Source organism: Triturus cristatus, chromosome 1_1 (genome assembly GCF_964204655.1).
Source record: "Triturus cristatus chromosome 1_1, aTriCri1.1, whole genome shotgun sequence".
Lineage (NCBI taxonomy): Eukaryota > Metazoa > Chordata > Amphibia > Caudata > Salamandridae > Triturus > Triturus cristatus.
In genome coordinates, this window is record NC_140579.1 from 483,255,995 (window position 1) to 483,276,008 (window position 20,014).

A 20,014-nucleotide genomic window follows, 5' to 3' on the forward strand; every position below is an offset into this window, starting at 1 on the left:
ATTAGGTACCTATTTATTAGGCCCAAACATATACCCCCTTAACCGGTCTTGGTTTTTTCTTGAGTGGATCATACCTGGCAATAGGTTGAACGAACAAGATTTTAAGGGTACTGGATTACTGTTTTTGCACTGTCAGACCATAAATGTATATTACACATACTTCATACTCTATGCAACTTCCACGCAATGAATTGGCCTGCGTGTTCCAGGGGTGACTTGGATAGCGTTGCCAGAGAACTGCACCACATTCTACCTTTAGACTCCTGCAAATGCTACCGGGCACCAAAGTGAAAACATTCTAGAGAGCTCATGCATATGCTTCAGTGTCATCTGTTATGACGTCATGCACTTCTCCTTACTGAAGACGAGCGCGGACCATACACTATCTAAAGTGATCACTTGCTCGCGTGGTGACAGTCTGTCTCCCTTGATGTCTTCAGTTTTACATAGTGCACTCAGCCCATTTATTATCCTTTTAATTTAGACTCTAGATGTCCATGCATAAAAGAAGTACCCCGTATTTAGAACATCACTTGTCATGCAGGTACCAATGCATGCTATTAATAAAACTAGACTCATTCTTCACAGGGCAAACCCACAAAATACTTCCTAGAGCACAGATCTGTTCATAATGCTGTGCACAGCATCAGCTTCAATCACTCTTAAAGGAGCTCTAGTAACATATATGAAAAAAATAATAAACGTCAAAATTCACATGCGACGCAGGTTTTAGTTAAGCTCTTCCTTGAATCTTGGGGCGCCCCGCCGGGAACAGGCAGCGGGGGCATTATGCGTGTGGGCTTCACGGTACCTGGGCTTGGGTTTTTCCCTTTACTCCACCAGGTGCCTGAGGCTTTTATGTCTGCACGTGGTGGACGCGAAACATTAATGAACGTGTGAGCTTAGGAATCATTTGTCATTTGTCTGAGATGGAAAAAAGTGCTCTTTTAAACGGCCTTTCTCATAGGATCCAGTCTTCACCACTGCTGTCAATAGGTAATTTATTACTATCTTCAAGTATGTCAGCTTGATTTAGCGCTGTCCAACCTAACGCCTCATATGACATATGGTTCATGAACACCTTCCTTGTTTAGTAATGTGACAACGGACCTAGGACCTTCGATGTAGGAGCGTGACAAATATTGATATCCATTTAAAATAAGGCCACAAAGAGACACAAGCAATGAAAATGTAATAGGTCTCGCCTTTGATTAAGTTAAAGCCATTTGCTTTGCTAATGGTATTGTATAGCAAAGCAAAGCAAATGGCTTTAACTAAATAAAAGGCGAGGCCTATTGCATTTTCAATGCTTGTTTACATTTTGCTGGACAAAATCATTAACTTTTTTCACTTTGGTGTGTTACTATTTCTTTCAGAACCAAACGACTTAAAACAACTGGCTTCTGTACATGTCGACAAAGCAAAAAAAACAGTGAACCTGCGACTTGCGCCCGAAAAGGAGAACATTCGACTTTGCAAGCTCCTTGGAAGTGCTCATGTCGTAAAAGAAGTATTGTAGCATGCATCACCAAGCTTTCCTCCAAGGAGCAACGATACAAGTCATAGCAGTCATCTTAATCAGCATTCGTCTGCCCCTTATAGTTTTATTTCTGTGTACTCGAACACCATCACTGCAGATAAACACTGGATCTTGAGCTTTGGCAAAGCCAATACGTCTGTGATATTTTAAGTGAACGTGTTTTTTGTTGTAGTGGTTGAACGTTTCGTGTCGTGCATGAATGCACACACACACTGTTTATTTATATGTACTCACTGGCATACTGATAATGCACATAGAGGAACATATTCATGCACAATATATAATGAGGTAGAAATGCAGTCAGAGATAAGGATTCACTCTTGTTTTCTCAAGACCGTGTTTGTTTTTGTTTTGCCTGTGCTCTGCACACATTAACTCGTATCCCTGTGACATTTCTGGCATACCTGTATTCACCTCAGACATAAGTCAGTTCCTCAAGACTCCCTGTTAGAACTTGCTTCTAAGTCAGGGAAAGGAAGGACACCTTTTCAAATAGCCCCTGCTCACCCCCTCGGTAGCTTGGCACGAGTGTGAGAAGTTGGCCTGGCATATGCTGGTCACTAGTTATAGTGGCCACCTTGTACGAGTCCAATTCGACTCTTGGTAGATAGGTTTAAAGACAACCTTTTAAGGAAAGCTATCCTAGTGGTAGCTGTGGAGAGCAGCCTTCAGGCTAAGTCTCTGAGGAATGTAAAGCAGCTTGTTTTACCTTATAATCTCTTGAATTACCAAATGAAAAGACACCACACAGGTATATATATCAAATATATATGTATTTATTTCTAAATATACTCTACTAATCTCTTTATAAGATTAGAGCCAGGTAAACATTAAAAAGATTAACAGTTCTCAATAAATTAAGCACAAATATGGCTGTAGCCCTAGGGGCGTACCAGACCATATACTAAAATAATGGGTTAACAAACTCGACTTGCAAAAGTAAGAGGCCTAGGGCCTTGGGAATCGCTGGGGCTTCACTTCTGCAGTGTTAGCAGGGAAGTAATCAGCCCACAGGAGACGCGTGCAGTGTCTAAACACACACGCGGGTTTTCAATGTGTTTCAATGGCAAATGTCGCGGTTTGTATTTTACAGTTTTAGGGCACTTCGCAAAAGTCAACAGGCAAGCAACTTACAGGGTAAGTATTTCGAGAGCCAACACACACTTGGGCACCGGAGTGCACGAGTTACCTCACCCAGGGAAGCCGGGTGCATAGGTGTCCTTTGGTGTCGGGTCGCGATGCTGTTTCCAATGGAGATCACTGGATACTTGCTGCTTGTGACGACGGGAGAGGTGTCCGTTCGAATCCGACGAGGGATTGGAGTTGCAGAAGACCTAGAAATTGAGGGGACAGAGTTCAGAGTCACTTGCCAGTGACCGGTGGCCAGCAAGATGGATGACCACAGCTGTCGCGTCTCTTCAGGTCGGTGATAGTGTTTTGTCTCTTCACTCACGAGGTCCAGGAAGGCTCAACGATGATCAGCAGCTGGATTCGGGAGGTCCCACGACGTCTGCAGCTGTCGACGGTGACGGCACCCGGATTGGAGCCAACAAGCCTTGGCAGCCGCAAGTCTCGTGTGGAGTGAAGATTGGCAATGGTGCAGACCAGCAAGGTCTGATGGACTTACCCAGTGAGGGCAGGCCCAGAGCAACCAGGCGAATCCTTGAAGTCGATGTGGAAGTCTTCAGGTGAGTTACTAGCCAACAGGCAAGCAACCGCAAAGATGCCTTTGCAGGAAAAGTTTAACAACAGCCCACGGTCACTCGGGACGGGGTAGGCCGCTGAATTTCAGTAATAGACCTGCTAGGGACTTGGACAACAAGTGGTCCAAAGCACAACTTCGTTGGACGTAGATTAGGGCTTGCACTCAAAATAAGTGCACGGTTCCCTGGTATTGCTGTTCCTCGTCACTCATGGGGTCCAGATGCCACAGCTTCACTGGGGACTCAAAATGGCCGTCGAGAGGTCAGGAAATCCACTTCAGGGGACGCAGGGACTTCGGGCTCCGGCGGGAGCGGTAAAGTTTGCAACCGTTGTAGAGAGTTTTGGTGCCTGCCAAGCAGGGGAGTCACTCCTTGACTCCAAGGGAGATTCTTCAGTCTTCCAGAGATAGTGGAACGTCGAAGGGCCAGGATTCTTCTTAGTTGTGCGTCGTCCAGGTGTAATCTAAATTGCATTGGCAATGTGTGGTATCTTATAGTGAAAAGATTGGAGGGACTAGCTCTATGACCACTCCTCTAGGAGGGTCAGGGTAGTGGGTGGTTACACCCTCTTCCCTTTGTCCAGTTTCGCTCCAGAGCAGGGGCAGGTAGCCCCTGAACCGGTTTGAGCTGGCATATGCACAGAGGATCCTACTGCTCCCCCAGTGCAGGACTTCAAAGCACTCTAAGAGTGCACCCACCCAGCTCCAATACACTAAATCCTGTCTGGGAGGTGGTGACACCTCCCTGTGACAGGAAACTCTTTGTTGGGCTCCCTCCACTGCGAGTTTCGGTCAGCAGCAGGAGGGCAGCCCGGTGTCTGTGCTGGTGGCATCCATTTTGTGATGCCAGGGCTCTGAAAGATTTCTACCGCGTAGTACAGTGGGTACATGTCGTCCCCTCTAGAAGGGTGGGATCCTACTCCCACACCAGTTACTGGTGTGGGGGTCGGATTCCAAGTTGTTTGACACCAAACACGACATGTTTTGATGCAGTCATTCCAAAGTTAGCATTTACCGCGAGATTATAATGCACTTAAGAGTATATGGTTTAACCGCATCCACAAACAGCAGCAGAGAATAGACTCTGCCAGCTGCAGAGGGGTCCTGCTCAGGCAGGAGCACCCCCTCACATAGTAAACCATGCACCCTGCCCTTGGGATTGATAGGGCCTACCATAGGGGTGACTGATAGGTTTATATGTGTGTGTATGGTGAGATATAGGAACCTATACTTCAGTGAGGAGTGCTAACACTACCTCACAAAGGCTGCAGTAGCAGGCCTGTGGTGTCAGATTGTGAGTGCTTCCAAGGGGTGGCATAATACATGCTGCAGCCCCTGGTAGGCCTGTGAAGTACCAATGCCCTAGGTACCTAAGGTACCATATACTAGGGGCTCATAAGGTACCACAGTATCCAATTACTAGTGCATCTAATATGCACACCAAGTTGTTTAGAGAGATCAGTTAGACTGGGGCCCTGCTTAGCAGGGACCCAGCCAGACTATAGCCAGAAACCAGTGTATACATCAGAAAAAAATTGGGGGCAACACAAGTGCAGATCCTACTCTCCTACAACGAGCAGCCAGGCTTATCTCCAAGGCAAATGAGTAAAGTATTTGCAACCACGCTCTTAGTAACACAGTGACACACCACAAATGGAGTCTACATGAGTTTCATAAAACAATTATATGTTTATATAAAAAAAGATATATGATGAGACCACACGATAAAAATCCAACATATGCATATTTGTAACATTTCACCTTGCCGGTTATTAGGCCAGCAAGCACTGGTAGGTTCTTTCAGTATTAATGAGCAATTCTTGTTGATCCCATGCAGTTCTAATGCAATACTATGCAGTTCGTAATGCAAGAATCAGGCACTTCGTAATGTAAAAATGATGCAGTTCGTTATGCAAAAATAATGCAATTCGTAATGCAACAATGCGGCAGTTCGTAATGCACAAATAATGCAATGCATAATGCAACAATCAGGCAGTTCATTATGCAAAAATAATGCAATGCGTAATTCAACAATCAGGCAGTTCAAAATGCCAAAATAATGTACTCTGGCACCGATCGCGGTGCTCGGGACGGTCTCTATGCCACCCTTACTGACTCGCGGTCAGCTACTGTCAAAATATGCCCCCAACACGGTCTATGATGGAAAACAATGTGTAGCTCCACACTCCGGCCCCGGTACTGACACTCCTCGGCAAGTACGGGCTGCAATATGGACTTCAGCAGAGGCTCGCCCTGCAAAGTGGGGAAAGGGCGAGCGCGTTTCTCTCGTAGCCCGCACCCCGTCCCAGGCACGACACACGTACGCCCGCTGAGAGTTATCTGGGGTATGCGATCTCACACTCCTCTCCTCGCGACTTGGGTCTCCGATGCGACTTTGTTGATCTTGGGCAGTGGAACACGCCCCCCCCCCCCCCCAACGGGGATGGTTCGAGGTACCTCCTTGGCAAAGCAAGGCTTGGCCGGCGGCACAGCTCCTCTGGGTATGCCGGTCAGAGCCGATGGCAATGACGAAGGTCTCAGACTGCAACAGGGCACACGCATACAGTGTCGCTGAGACTCACTTAAGCTTCCGGTGTACACGATCACCAGGCAATCCTCACGAAGGTCTCAGGCTGCATGAAGCACATGCACACAGCGTCGCTGAGACTCACTTGAGCTTCGGGTGTACACTATCACAAGGCAATCCTCACGAAGGTCTCAGGCTGCACAAAGCACACGCACACAGCGTCTCTGGGACTCACTTGGATTCCAGGTGCCCATGATCACAGGGCAATCCTCATGAAGGTCTCAGGCTGCACAAAGCACACAAACACAGCGTCGCTGAGACTCACTTGGATTGCGGGTGTACACGATCGCGGGGCAGTTCTTACGAAGATCTCAGGCTGCAAAAAGCACACACACACAGTGTCACTGAGATACACCTGGAAACTTATGTTCCTGAGTTTCCACAACAGGGAGCCAGCTCTCCTCGGTCCCTTGGGGACAAGCTACTTCAGGACACAGCACACAGCAAAGTCCTTTCAAGCAGGGGGACACTACACACAGCAAAGTACCTTAGCCTCTCCTTGATTAAATCAGCAAACTGCAGGTCAGCCCCAGAACACACAGCCAGGGTCAGTCCTTCAGTCCCTTCAGCTGTTTCTTCCTTGGCTTGACCAACAAAGTAGTTTCAATCCTTTACAGTCTAGATCAGTCCTACCTTCAGGGGTTTCAGCTCTCATAGTTATACCCCTAAATTGTTTTTTTTGTTTTTTGCAGTTTTATATAGCTCGAACTTGACCCGAATCCAATCAGGTATCAGAGCGCTTTACATAGCATCAGTTACATTACATGAGGACACACATTCATTTTTTGTTAGGCACGGGGAGATTAAGTGATTTGCCCAGAATCACAGGAAGTTCAGCATCATTACCGAGACTCGAACCCAGTTCCCCAGGTCCGAGGTCGAGCGCCCTAGCCGTGTCTTTGAATTCTTTGTGTTCAGGGGGGCACTGACCCCTGTCCAAACCAGTTCTGGGTGTCTCCCTGCCAGTGACACCTTCTTACTTTGATAGTGGGGGTCTGGATCCTCAATCACTCAGGAGGAGATACAGCCATTGTTTTATGGTGGCAGCCCATGCCTCTTCACCTCCAGGGACTACTCCTCCCCCCTACACTCAAGATGCAGGTCAGCCTGTTGCTGTCTCACCTCCTCCCCTGGGTTAAGACATTCCCCAGATCCTATCACTTTCAAATCCACACAGTCAATCCACAACCAGGCAGAGACACACAGAATTGTTAAAACACAAAAAAAACAGCCACTTCCAAAAGTGTGGTTTCTAAACACGCAATGCAAAAACAACTTTCACAAAAAGGTGTGTTATTAAATTGTGAGTTCAGGCACACTAAAACTTCACCTCTCCATCATAAGCCTATGGGAAGATAGGCTGGAAACATATTACACAGCCTCCCCATTCTGTCCTATGGGCAAGAGGGCCTTTCAACAGTGAAAAACAAAATGGAAAGTATTTCACTGTCAGGACATGACACACACCTCAGTACATGTCCTACCTTTCACATACACTGCACTGATGATGTGCATAAAAAGGGAAGGGTAAGGCCTGGAAAGTGGGTGCACTTGTCAGGACAAGGCAGTTTAACAAACTGCACTCAGGCACTGCAGTGGCAGGCCTGAATTCCTCTCTTTAAAGGCTACCGGTGTGGGTGGCACAATTAGTGCTGCAGGCCCACTAGTAGCATTTGTGTTACCAGCCCTGGCACACATAGTGCACTTTACTAGGGACTTTACTAGTAAAACAAATATGCCAATTATGGACAACCAATTACCAATACACTTTATACAGGGAGCACTTGCACTTTGACACTGATCAGCAGTGGCAGAGTGCCCAAAGCATCTAAGTTGGCAACACCATGTCAGAAAAAAGATCTAGTGGAAGGCAAAATGTTTACGGAACTTTAGCCAAAGAGGGCCAAGTCCATCACTCCCAAATTTCCATTTCGAATGGTGCATTGAAATTGTTAGAAATTGAGGTTTCTGGTTGGCAGAGTATCGTCCCAACCCAAGCAGGAGCCACAATGCTAGTCAGGGTAACACAATCTAAATTAATGTGTGCTCTCCCTCCGGTAACCTGGCACAGTCGAGTCAGGCTTAACTTAAGAGGCAATGTGTAAAATATTTTTGCAACACTTTTAAATCACAATGAAACAGTAAAAACACCAGAATAACGACTCCACGCCAAATTTGAAAAATAGAGAATATTTGTCTGAGTAAAACAAGACCAGAAGTTGAGATGTGAATTTTTTAAGGTTAAATACAAAAACAGTGCTTAGAAGTCAGTGGTGTTCAAAAGGTTACCTGAGGTCATGAGGGACTAGTACAAATCCAAAGTTCAGGTTGACCATGATAGAGGATAGGCCAGCTACAGAACCCAGGTAGGGTCTGCTGAAAAAGTACCCTGTATGGAGCAAAGTCTAGCCTCGTAGCTGATGTCCAAGGATCGGTGCTGTGGCGTCATCAGCCACGGCCGCTGCAGGTAAGAGCGGTGGGGCCGGCTGGGGGGGGGGGGGGGATTTGGAGAGACGAACACAAGGGAAAATTAAGTATTTTTGTTTAATTTTCCCTTGTGGTCTTCTCTCGAAATCCCCATACCCCCAGGCCGGGCCCACCGCTCTACCGGCAGCGTACACGGCTAGACGTCATCGAACCTCACAGTCAGGACTCGTGTCGTCGTCGAATTAACACTGTGTCAGAGGAAACAGGAGCCTCTGCATCACATTTTGAAGAAACCAGCTGCAGAACCCACTTCTGAGTGCCAGGAATGGAAGGGGCATGTCAGGCAAGGGTGGGTCTCACAGATGGCAGTGTCCAGCTAGACCAGCAGAGTTGCAAGAAGTCTTTTGGTTCCCTGAGTGTTCAGAAAACAGGAGGCAAGCCAGCAAATCCTTGGAGAATCATGGGTTCAAGGATGTTGAGAGCAGGTCCAGCCCCTCTCCCTTCCAGGCAAGAAGCAGCAGGACAACACAGCAGAGCAGGTAGCCAAGTGGCAGTCCTTTCTACAGCACAACAATTCGCATGCAGCAGGCAAACACAGCAATACAGGTAGCAAAGTGGCTGTCAGTCCTACAGTACAGCAGCTGGTCTTCCAGGCAGAATGTCCTTGGTTCCAGCAAAGTTCTGATTTGGCGGTGTCAGGGTTCTAGTCCCTATACTCAAATGTGCGTTTGAAGTGGTGGAGACTTTAAAGAGGCCTTTGAAGATCACATGCACCCTGCCTTTCCTGCCCTTGCTCCAGACTCACCTCAGGGGGGTGTGCAGCTCTATGTGTAGGACAGGTACAGTTGTATTCAGGTTCAAGTGTCAGCTTCTCCCTCCCAATCTACGTCAGGAAGGGACCATCAGCCTGGTGATGGGCCATCAGGATGCAAACATCACACCCCTTTTCCCTTTGTGTGACTGTCCAGAGGGATTGCACAAAGCCCAGTTGTCACCCAACCCAGTCGTATATTCAGAGACAGTTGAGACACTAAATGGTTAAAGTAAGACAATGGCAGTGTTCTAAAAAGTGGCAGTTTCAGATTTACAAATTAAAAATCTGACTTGACCGTAGGTTTCCATATGAAATTGTGAGTCCAGAGATGCCAAACTCCGAATCTCCATCTTTTTCCAATTGGAAATGACACTGAAAAGAAGTTTTCAAGGCAATTCCAATGTTAAACTATGGAATAGATAGACCTTGCAGTAGTGAAAAACAAATTTATCAGTTTTTCAATAACAGGACATGCAAAACTCAAAAGTACATCCTACCTTTTAAATGCATTGCACTCTGACCATAAGGCTGCCTAGGGTCTACCATAGGGATGACTTATATGTAATAAAAGGGAAGGTTTGAACCTGTCAGGTCGAAATGACAGTTAAACACTGCACACACTGGCAGGCTTGAGCCATGTTTAAAAGGCTACTGAGTGGGTGGCACAATTAGTGCTGCAAGCCCACTAGTAGCATTTAATTTACAGGCTCTGGGCACATATAGTGCACTTTACTAAGTACTTCCATAAGTAAACTAAACATGGCAATTCTGAATAAGTCATGTTTTGGGGGGAGAGCACATGCACTTTGGAACTGGTTAGCAGTGGTAGTGTCCAGAGTCCTAAAGTCAACAAAAACAATGTCAGGAAAAATGGAAGAGAAATGAAAAAAGTTTGGGATTGAACCTGCAGAAAGGGCCAGGCCCACAGCTCACATTTCCGCTCAGATCCTGGCTTCTCTGTGCATGATCTGAGGCAACCTTAGAAGCACTTTCAAAATAATTAACATATTCAACCAATCATATGTTGTGCTTGTTGTACCACAGGACTCCAGCTGCACATCATTGATAGACCCAAAGAGGTAGAAGAGGGTCTGGGGTTGTTCTGGCTTCTGTCTAGATGGTGCTGGAGCTGGCAGTTTGGGCAGTAATGTTCAAATTGGAGATAAAATAATTACAAAATAATTACTGGAGTGTGACAACTAATTAGCAGCAGCTGATACTAATTTAAACACTCCAACCATTGACTTTTTTTCAGTGAGAATTCTTAAGCATGACCACTGGTTGCTGTGCCCTAGGATGCACATTGTACCTCAGTGACGAAGTCCAGCAAGTAGTGGTGACTCGCAGAGGGAGAGCTGCGGGGCGGGTTGGCGAGTTGGCGAAGCAGCGAGCGCAAGGTAAATAGTTTAATTTTTTATTTACTTACTTTACTCCTGGCCGTCGGTTGTCCGATTCCACTACCCTCCACCCTGCCTCTCTCCTGCCCCGCCCACCGCCCGCAGCACTCCCTCTATGAGCCGCCATTGCCAGCTGGCCCAAAAGCTTATGGAAATGCTTGTGTTCCCGTCTAGAGGGGATGTGGCCGGGCAGTTTGGGATGCACTGTTCCTATTCAAGCAGGATTTGCATATGGCTAGTCTCTTTCTCGAGTGGCAAATAAACAGATGGACAGTAATGCAGACCAGAATAATTACCTGTAATTGAGCTTAAGTCAAGCATTTCAATTTTTGTTCTTCTAAGGGATATGAAAGTTTTGGCTGTAGGATCTCTCTGCAGGCTACTGACCTCTGGTGCCAACAAAGGATTTTCCTCTGTGTCTAGTTGGTCTTCCAGCAGCACACAGCACTATGAAACATAATCAAATACATATGTTTCCCTATTCTATTACTCAAATAGATATATTGAGAAAAACAATCCAGTTTTGTCATGGTCTCGCCATTTTTCATGTCTTATATTCATGGATTTGCCACTGATAAATAGAAGTAAAGTGTCTGTGCTCCCCCTAGCCACAGAACATGTGCTGTACATTAAAACTCCCTGTTTGGCCAATTTTACTTCTATCTAAGTTCATTGAATAAAGTACCTAAAATGCACTTATGGCATGGAAGGTCAAATGTCATATGTGGGCTGCAGTGTCTACTTACAACACCCACACATATATATGTCTGGCAGGAGCACCACTGTGCTTTGGCTGGACTGCAGTTTAAATTCATTGAAGTGAATCATGGCAGGGAATGTAACCGAAGTCTATAGGTCACCCATGCTATGCACCTTGGAAGGTCAGAGAGCAAAGTGGCAATATTTTTTTTAAAGTGCATATGATATATTGGGATTAGTGTGCTCTCACAGTGAATTTAATCTAAAAGCTATTTCACACTGCAGGACTTGCTCGGCGTTCCTCTGATCCAGCCTGGATGAAATTAAAATCTTATATTCGCATCTCCGCTTGGGAAAATGATTCAGAGTTATTTACTACCTAATGTCCTTAACTCTATCTGATGAAGTTAGCCCTGCTGGAAGAAGACTCTTGACTTCTTCTAGAAGAAGAGAGCTCTCACAAGGTCTCAAATTCCTATTGAAGCTGTTCTCCACGGTTGGTGCCCTCTTGTTTGCCTGCTTAGGAAATAAAGAAGAAGAACAACTAATTCCAAGAGGGCTCAGCTGAACACAGATGACTGCAGGAGACCTAGCTAGAGAGACTGCAGGAGATCTGGCTAGAGAGAGTCATAGTGCACTAAAGTTTGTACTGAGCAGCTAAAGGCTGCAGGACTGAAAAGGAATGACTTTATCACCACTTTGAAAAAGTTGGGACTCAGGAACTTTTCCCACCTTCGAAGGACTGGGAGACAAGAGGACCAGAGGGTCGAATGCAAGGTGACAGAAATATGAAAAACAGGTTTGTCCTACTCTGAGCTTTTTCCTATACTGAAAACTGGTTCAGTAGGACCTTTCAGTGACGGTGTCTGACCCGGTGGTACAATTCCAGCCTCGCTCCATTGGAGAATTCAGATTTTGAAATAAGTGATGAGATCTAAAGGTAAAAGGGGGAGTCAGCAGGTAGCTAGGGAATCCAGGTTTGTCCCACTCAGTACTTTTGGTGTCACCTCCAGTGGGTTCAGGGGTAGCTTGAACACAATGTATCTGACTTTGAGGGCTCTCGCCATCCACAGACTTGAATCTTGCCCAGCTAGAATGTTTTGACTTTCATTTCAGAGAGAACCTTTACCTGGATAACCCGCTTGGTGTATAAGACATTTACTCCATTATAATCTGTCAAAAATGCGCCTAGGTCAAAAGTCAATCATTTACAGTGACTTTACATTTTTTACTTCATGTATTTAACCATATTTGAATGATTTTGGTGACTTTCTACTTATTAAAAGTTTCTCTAGGTTTCTTAATTGGAATTTTATTGAGTTCTTCACTTTAAAATTGTTGGTAATGCTTGATTTGAAAACACACGTCTCTGAAGATTGCCTTCTACTTGTGCCATAGCTAACTAGGGTTTGTTCAGAGACTCACTTTTAACTGTTTTAGACCTAACCAGAATGTGTTTTTCGACTTGGTGTGACTACCACTATCCAAAATATTAACTCCATTCCTGACAAATCTAAAATGATGCATTTCCACAAGCTTTATATCAATACGTTCTTAAGAGGTCATGCTCACAATTTTTTAAAAAGCTATCTCCATGTCTGTTTTTATTATCGAGCCACAATTGTCCTGCAAACCTCTCTATCTGTCCTCACTCTCTCAAACACATTGACATTTTGATTTAATCATTTCATGGGACTTCTGTGGGTGCTTGCCAAGCATAACCACAATTGTATTTCTGTAGCACAGGAGTACCAATAGCTTCATGACCTCTATTTAGGGTAGATAGACATCACAGTCATTTAAGGCAGCCTTCAGAAATGAATAAGAATATTGCCCTGTATGGTGGTCTGCGCTAAACATGCTTAGCTACCCACAGAGGTACACTTTTCTGGGCTATTATGTTGTGTTATACAAGGTTCAATCTATCTGTTCTCAGCAGTTTCTTCCTTACGTTCTTAGACTGGTAGTTGATGATTTCTATTTGAGACACAATGCCATGTCTTCTAGAATGCACATGGGAGTTCCTCATGGGACAGCATGCAATAAGTATGGAAATGTGCATGTGTAGAAAAAGGTTGAGTTGGAAAGAGACACACTTGGTTAATTTCTGCATGAACTATATTTGCAAGTAACCTGCCAAGGATGTACAGTCATTTATTCCTCAAGGGAGTTGTTATTTTACAAGTCAGTGTCTCCTTGCTGCTAGGCAGTAGTAAAGCTCCTGCCATGCTCTAATCAGCTTCCAGTAATGCTCTCTCTGCCTAAAAGACATGCCCAGTATAACACTGTTGACTTTGTAGCTCTGATAAGCATGTTACATACCTACCTCTTAAATGGACCTTTCAGTCTAGGGAAGACTGCACAAATCTCCAATGTGCTGCTGATATGAGTGGTGCTTCGTGCTCCAGGAAGAATGGTGCCCCTCAATGTGCTGCTTAAACAAGGTATTTCTGTTAATCATGGTCACTTTATAAACATAATATCCTATCTCCGAGCTGAAGCAAAGGTGCTGTGGGCCCTTATGCAAGAAAGTAAACGTGATCCCAGTCCCAGATTTATTCGTAAAGAATTGTCACTTTTTGGAGGGAGAGTGTGCCCTTAACTCCCTTGTGCCCCAGTGTCAATGCACATGCTGCACTATTGATATCTGCAACCTTGTCTCCCCGAGTACCCCAGAGTATTTACAATGTCAATTTATTCAGGCTGTGGGAAAAACACATTAACTTCATTTTTGTGTACATCCACCTGTGAAGCAGGGTGATGTACGAGAATGGCCGAATTACCTGCAGGTAACCTTCTATAACCCTAATCAGTATTCCTCGTCACAGCCCCAAACTTCTGATCATACCTGATGATATGACTGGAACATTCCCGCCACCATAATCCTTGATCTCTTTCTTTAGTTTTACTTTCAATGCAGAAGAAAAATAATTTCTTAGCCCTTTCTTTATACCTTATCTGCAATATTCCCTCCTCCTGCTCATAAAAAGTAGTCCCACATTACAACTTTATCATGTACCAATACTCATTTGAATAGATCTGGGTATGGCGGGAGAGTTGATGGACTGTAATGAGTAAGACTCAGTCCAGGATTAATGAACAATAGAAGTAAGTAATTGGGTCCTTATTTCCAAGTCTCAACTTCCTGATCACAGTCCTAACTTTGTGAAGATGCCCATTTTTTCCGAATTTAGAGGATGTTGGCTCTAGACCAGCCTTTCTGTTTTTATTGCATCTTTCTATATAGTTTTCTCTCCTGTTCTTTTGATTTATGCATGAAAGAAATACAAAACTATACAGCCAGATCACTCACTCTTCAAATTTAAATATTAAAGAAAACTTGATTTGATGTTATCAATTTAAACAAATTATACTCCTTCTGGTAAACATTTATTATAGTGTTCAACAGCTTGTGAATGATAATGATTTTCAAATGTATTCAATAATGATAAATTAGCAACTCTACATATCCCCAGTAATGAAGACTAATGAATGTAATGAAGTACCCTTGGACTCAGCACAACAAACTTTGAATAAATCTGTGTTGGGAATGGCCCTTTTTGCAGGGTTATCCCCAAACCATTTTTGCTTCTTCCTCTTATTTTTTCCTGACCTGTGTTTGTTGGCCATAGGACTCTAGGCACTTTACCACTGCGGATCAGTGCTAAAGTGCATATGCTCTCTGTGTAAATTGTTATTGTGATTGGTTATCCATGATTGGCGTATTTGATTTACCAGTAGGTCCCTAGTAAAGTGCACTGAGTGTGCCAGGGCTGCTAAATCAAATGCTACTAGTGGGCTGCAGCACTGATTGTGCCACCCACATGAGTAGCCCTGAAAAGATGTCTCAGGCCTGTTACCCCGGTGCCTGTGCACAGTTAACTGCCATGTCAACTTGGCAAGTACACCCACATGCCAGGCCCTAACCTTCCATTTTCTTACATATAAGGCACCTCTATGGTAGGCCCAAGGTACCCCCCATGCAGAGTGCAGTGTATGTGAAAGGTAGGAGACGTACTGGTGTGTGTAACATGGCCTGATAGTGAAATACTGCCAATTTTGTTTTTCGCTATTGAAAAGCTATCTTGACCCATAGGATAGAATGGGGAATGCGTTGTAAGATTTTACAAGCATATCTTCCCATAGGGATAAGATGGAAAAAATTGAGTTTGGTATCTCTGAACACAGAATTTGATAACACATCTTTTAGCAAAGATGTTTTTTAAATTGTGTGTTTAAAAATATCACTTTTAGAAAGTGGCTATTTTCTTGTTCAGCCATCCTGTGTGCCTTCTTCCTGTTTGTGGATTGACTGTCTGGCTTTGGAGTGACAGGGTGTGGGGAGGTGCAGTGGCTCTAGGACTCTGGATCTGCAATTGGAGTGGTGGGAGGAGTAGCACCTGTACCTGAATAGGGATGTGCCTGCTTTCCACAAAGCTGGCTCCACCCCCCTGTGGTGTGTCAGGAGCCAAGGCTCACACTGACAATGGATGTTCTTGTGCACTTGCAGAATGCCCCCCAGAACTGGTTTGAACTGGGCTCAGAGACCCTTGCACAAAGAGAACAAAGACATTTTGGGGTATAAGTATCAGACCCAAAACCCCAGACTTTTAGATCATTCCTGGAATTCAAGAGGAACCTTTGCCAAGGAGAAGAGCTGGAGAGACTGAGAAGAAGTACTGCCCTTGCTGTGTGTCTGGGGTTGCCTTCAGTTGCTGTGCCTGCCAAATTGATTGCTAATGTAATTTCTGTAAACCTTCAATCTCCTCCATCCTTCACAATCTGGCTTTAGAGCCCTCCACAGTAGTCATGAAGATCACATGCTCCATTACAATTATGTTGGATTCTGGGCACAATGCTGCAATAATCTCAGGGGCATTTGACACGATCTCACATGTGATCCTGTTCCATTGCATTGCCTAAGTTGGGGTGGATGGTAGGGTACTGGTTTGGTTGGGTTCCTTTTTAGAGCATAGGGAACAAACTCTGGCTTAAACCATTCTTCTCAGAAGCAAAAGCCATTAAGTACGGAGTACCTCAGGGCTCTGCCTTGAGTTCTATCCTTTATAATATATATGACCCCTCTGGCCTATCTTATTGAATTCTTTGGCATCCAGGTGGTCTCCTATGCAGATGATGCCTGTTAGACCTGACTTTTTCAGCGGGTTTATCCCTAGACCTTTTTGCTTCTTGACCTCCTAATTTTTTAATATATATTTTTATTTAGATATAGAAGAGAAACAAAGGGAAAGGGAAGAGGTGGGAAAAAAGAAAAACCAGGGCCACACAACAAAACAATGCAATATAGCACTGAGAGACTTCATTAAGCAGTTAAATCAAGTGACATTTCGGTTGCGTGACACAGCACTATTAATGGAATGAGAATCTTTCCATTCTGTCCACTCTGCTAATCTCTTGGCACCCTTCTGAGGAGACATGGGGATGTGCACTTGACCTCCTATTTTTTACCCTGTTGTTTTTGGTTTTAGGACTCTTGCCACTTTACCACTGCTATTCAAGGCTCAAGTGCACACACTCTCCATGTAAATTGTGTTTATGCATTGGTGTTTCCATGATTAGCTTATTTGGTTTACTACTAAGTCCCTAGTACAGTGCACTGTGTGTTCCCAGGGCCTGTAAATCAAATGATGTTAGTGGGCCTGCAGCACTCATTGTGCCACCCACAAAAGTAGCCTTTCAGAGGGTTCTCAAACCTGCCGCGGCAGTGTCTGTGCACAGTTGTGACTGCCATGTCAACCTGGCAAGTGCAACTACTTGCCAGGCCCTAACCATCCCTTCTCTTCCAAGTAAGGCAACACTAAGATAGGCCCAAGATACCTCCATGGGCAGGGTGCAGTGTATGTGAAAGGTAGGACATTTCCTAATAGTGAAATGCCGAGCATTTCGTTTTTCACTATTGAAAGGCTATCGGTCCCATACTGTAGCATTGGAAATACTTTGTAACATCTTACAAGTATAAAGTCCCATTAGGCTCTCTAAACTCAAAATTTAATAACACGTCTTTGGTAAAGATGGTTTTTAAATTGTGTGTTTGAAAATGCCACTTTTAGAAAGTGGGCATTTTCTTGCTTCGCCATCTGGGGGGTTGAGGTATGTCTTGCCTTCCCTGGATGCCTCAGAGCTGAGTTGAATAGACCTTAGGCTGAATTTGGAGTAGTGGGGGGAGATTTCCTTGCACCTGAATGTGCTGTGTCTTCTGAGCACGATGCTGTCTCCACCTCCTGCCAGGAAGCTGGACCAGAGAGGACAGAACTGGTTGGGACTAAACTAAGAGACTCTCTGCCACAAGAGAACAAAGGAAAAGATGGTTTCAATATTGGGGCCCAGACCTTAGAACTTTAGATTACTTCTTGATTCAAGAGGAACCTCTGCCAAGGAGAAAAGCTGGGAAAGCTGAAGGAGAAGTACTGCCCCTGTGATATGTGCTGTGTGGGGTTGGCCTGCAGTGGCTGTTTCTGCCAAGGCGAGGACAAAGACTGAACTGTGCTGTGTATACTGCTTGAAGAAGATCACCAAGGGCTTGGAGTAGAGCTTGCCTCCTGTTCTGTAGTTTCAGGGACAAAAAGACTTCACTTCCTCTGTCCTCCTGCACCTGGAACTGCTGTTTCAGCTGCCACACAGGGAAATAGCAACACGGATGCCAGCGAGCGATGTCACAACCTGCAACAAAGTTGTGGGCACCGCTTGTGAAGTGAGCGACTCACAGGGCGACTTGTACCGCAGCCCCAACACCTGCCAACGCTGCACCATCCCTACTCTGATGTTGCCACCGAGAACGCTGCCTGCACTGGAGCCAAGGGCACCTCCCATTGACTCTCACGACGCACTGCCCCGACTCACACCGCAACCCCGACCTCACTGATGCCGGTGCCTCATCATCGTTGAGCTGATACCTGACGTGGGTAACGTCCCGAATCCATTGACCACGCAATCAATCAATCAATCAATCAATCAATCAGGGTACTTGTAAAGCGCGCTACTTACCCGTGAGGGTCTCAAGGCGCTGAGGGGTGGGGGGAGTGGGGGGCAGGTGCCACTACTGCTCGAAGAGCCAGGTCTTGAGGAGTCTTCTGAAGGCGAGTAGGTCTTGGGTCTGTCGTAGGTGAGTAGGGAGGGTGTTCCAGGTTTTGGCGACGAGGTAGGAGAAGGATCTGCCGCCGGCGGTCGTACATTGGATGCAGGGGACCTCTTCGAGAGCGAGGCTGGCGGAGCGGAGCTGGCATGTGGGGTTGTAGAAGCTGAGTCTGCTGTTCAGGTAGGCTGGTCCGGCGTTGTGGAGTGCTTTGTGTGCGTGGGTGAGGAGCTTGAAGGTGATCCTCTTGTTGATGGGGAGCCAGTGCAGGTCTTTCAGGAGGGGGGTGATGTGGCTGCGGCGGGGGCGTTGACGATCAGTCGGGCGGAGGCGTTTTGGATGCTTTGTAGCCACCGTTGGTGTTTGGCAGGGATTCCTGTGTAGAGTGCGTTGCCGTAGTCGAGTCTGCTGCTGACGAGGGCCTGTGTCTCTGTTCTTCTTGTTTCGGTCGGGATCCATTTGTAGATCCGGCAGAGCAAGCGTAGGGTGTTGTAGCAGGAGGAGGAGATGGCGTTGACTTGCTTGGACATGGAGAGGGAGGAGTCGAGGATGAATCCTTGGTTGCGTGTGTGGTCGGTTGGTGTCGGTGCTGTCCCTAGAGCGGTCGGCCACCAGGAGTCATCCCAGGCTGAGGGGGTGGGTCCGAGGATGAGGACCTCCGTCTTGTCCGAGTTCAGTTTCAGACGGCTGCTCCTCATCAAGTCGGCGATGGCCTTCATGCCCTCGTGAATGTTGGTTTTGGCGGTGTGGGGGTCCTTGGTGAGGGAGAGGATGAGCTGGGTGTCGTCGGCGTAGGAGATGATGTTGAGGTTGTGGTGGCGGGCCACTTGTGCGAGGGGGGCCACGTAGATGTTGAACAGCGTTGGGCTGAGGGATGAGCCCTGGGGGACGCCGCAGATGATGTTGGTGGCTTCTGACTGGAAAGGTGGGAGGCGGACGCTCTGGGTCCTGCCGGAGAGGAAGGACGTGGTCCAGTCAAGGGCCTTCTCTTGGATTCCGGCTTCTTGGAGGCGTGTCTTTAGGGTGCGGTGGCAGACTGTGTCGCATGCGGCTGACAGGTCCAGGAGGATAAGGGCTGATGTTTCACCGTTGTCTAGTTGGCGTCTGATGTCATCTGTGGCGGCGATTAGGGCTGTCTCGGTGCTGTGGTTTCGTCTGAATCCGGATTGGGACGGGTCCAGGATGTTGTTGTCTTCGAGGTGGCGGGTCAGTTGACTGTTGGCGATTTTCTCGATGACCTTTGCCGGGAACGGGAGCAGGGAGATGGGTTGGAAGTTCTTGAGGTCCTTGGGGTCCTCAGCGTCGTAGCGAACCAATGCCTTGATGCCACCGCAACGTCACCTCCAGGGGAACTAGTAAGGAACAGACGCCTCACCTTCCCTGCATCGCAGTATGGAACCGATGCCTCACCTCCCCTGTGGTCTTAAAGAACCGATGCCACCCGGCGCCAATGAAGCATCACCTCCTGGATGCCGTGCACTGTCTTTGTTTTCATCGTTTGCCAAGGTACTGTTCTTTGTGGTCTATGTGACTCCGGGCCCGACACCGTGCACCTCAGGGTTGGCACCATACTTTGGCATTTTCATCTGTCACTACATCATAATAGTCCCAGTTGGAGCTGTTTGTTGCTACAAGCCTTATCTTTGTGAATAACCAATTTTTTTTATGATTGCTTGATATATGTATGGTGGATTATTATCGTTTTGGTCTTGTTGGTTTAGATAAAGTTTTCCTATTTTTCTAAACTGGTGTGGT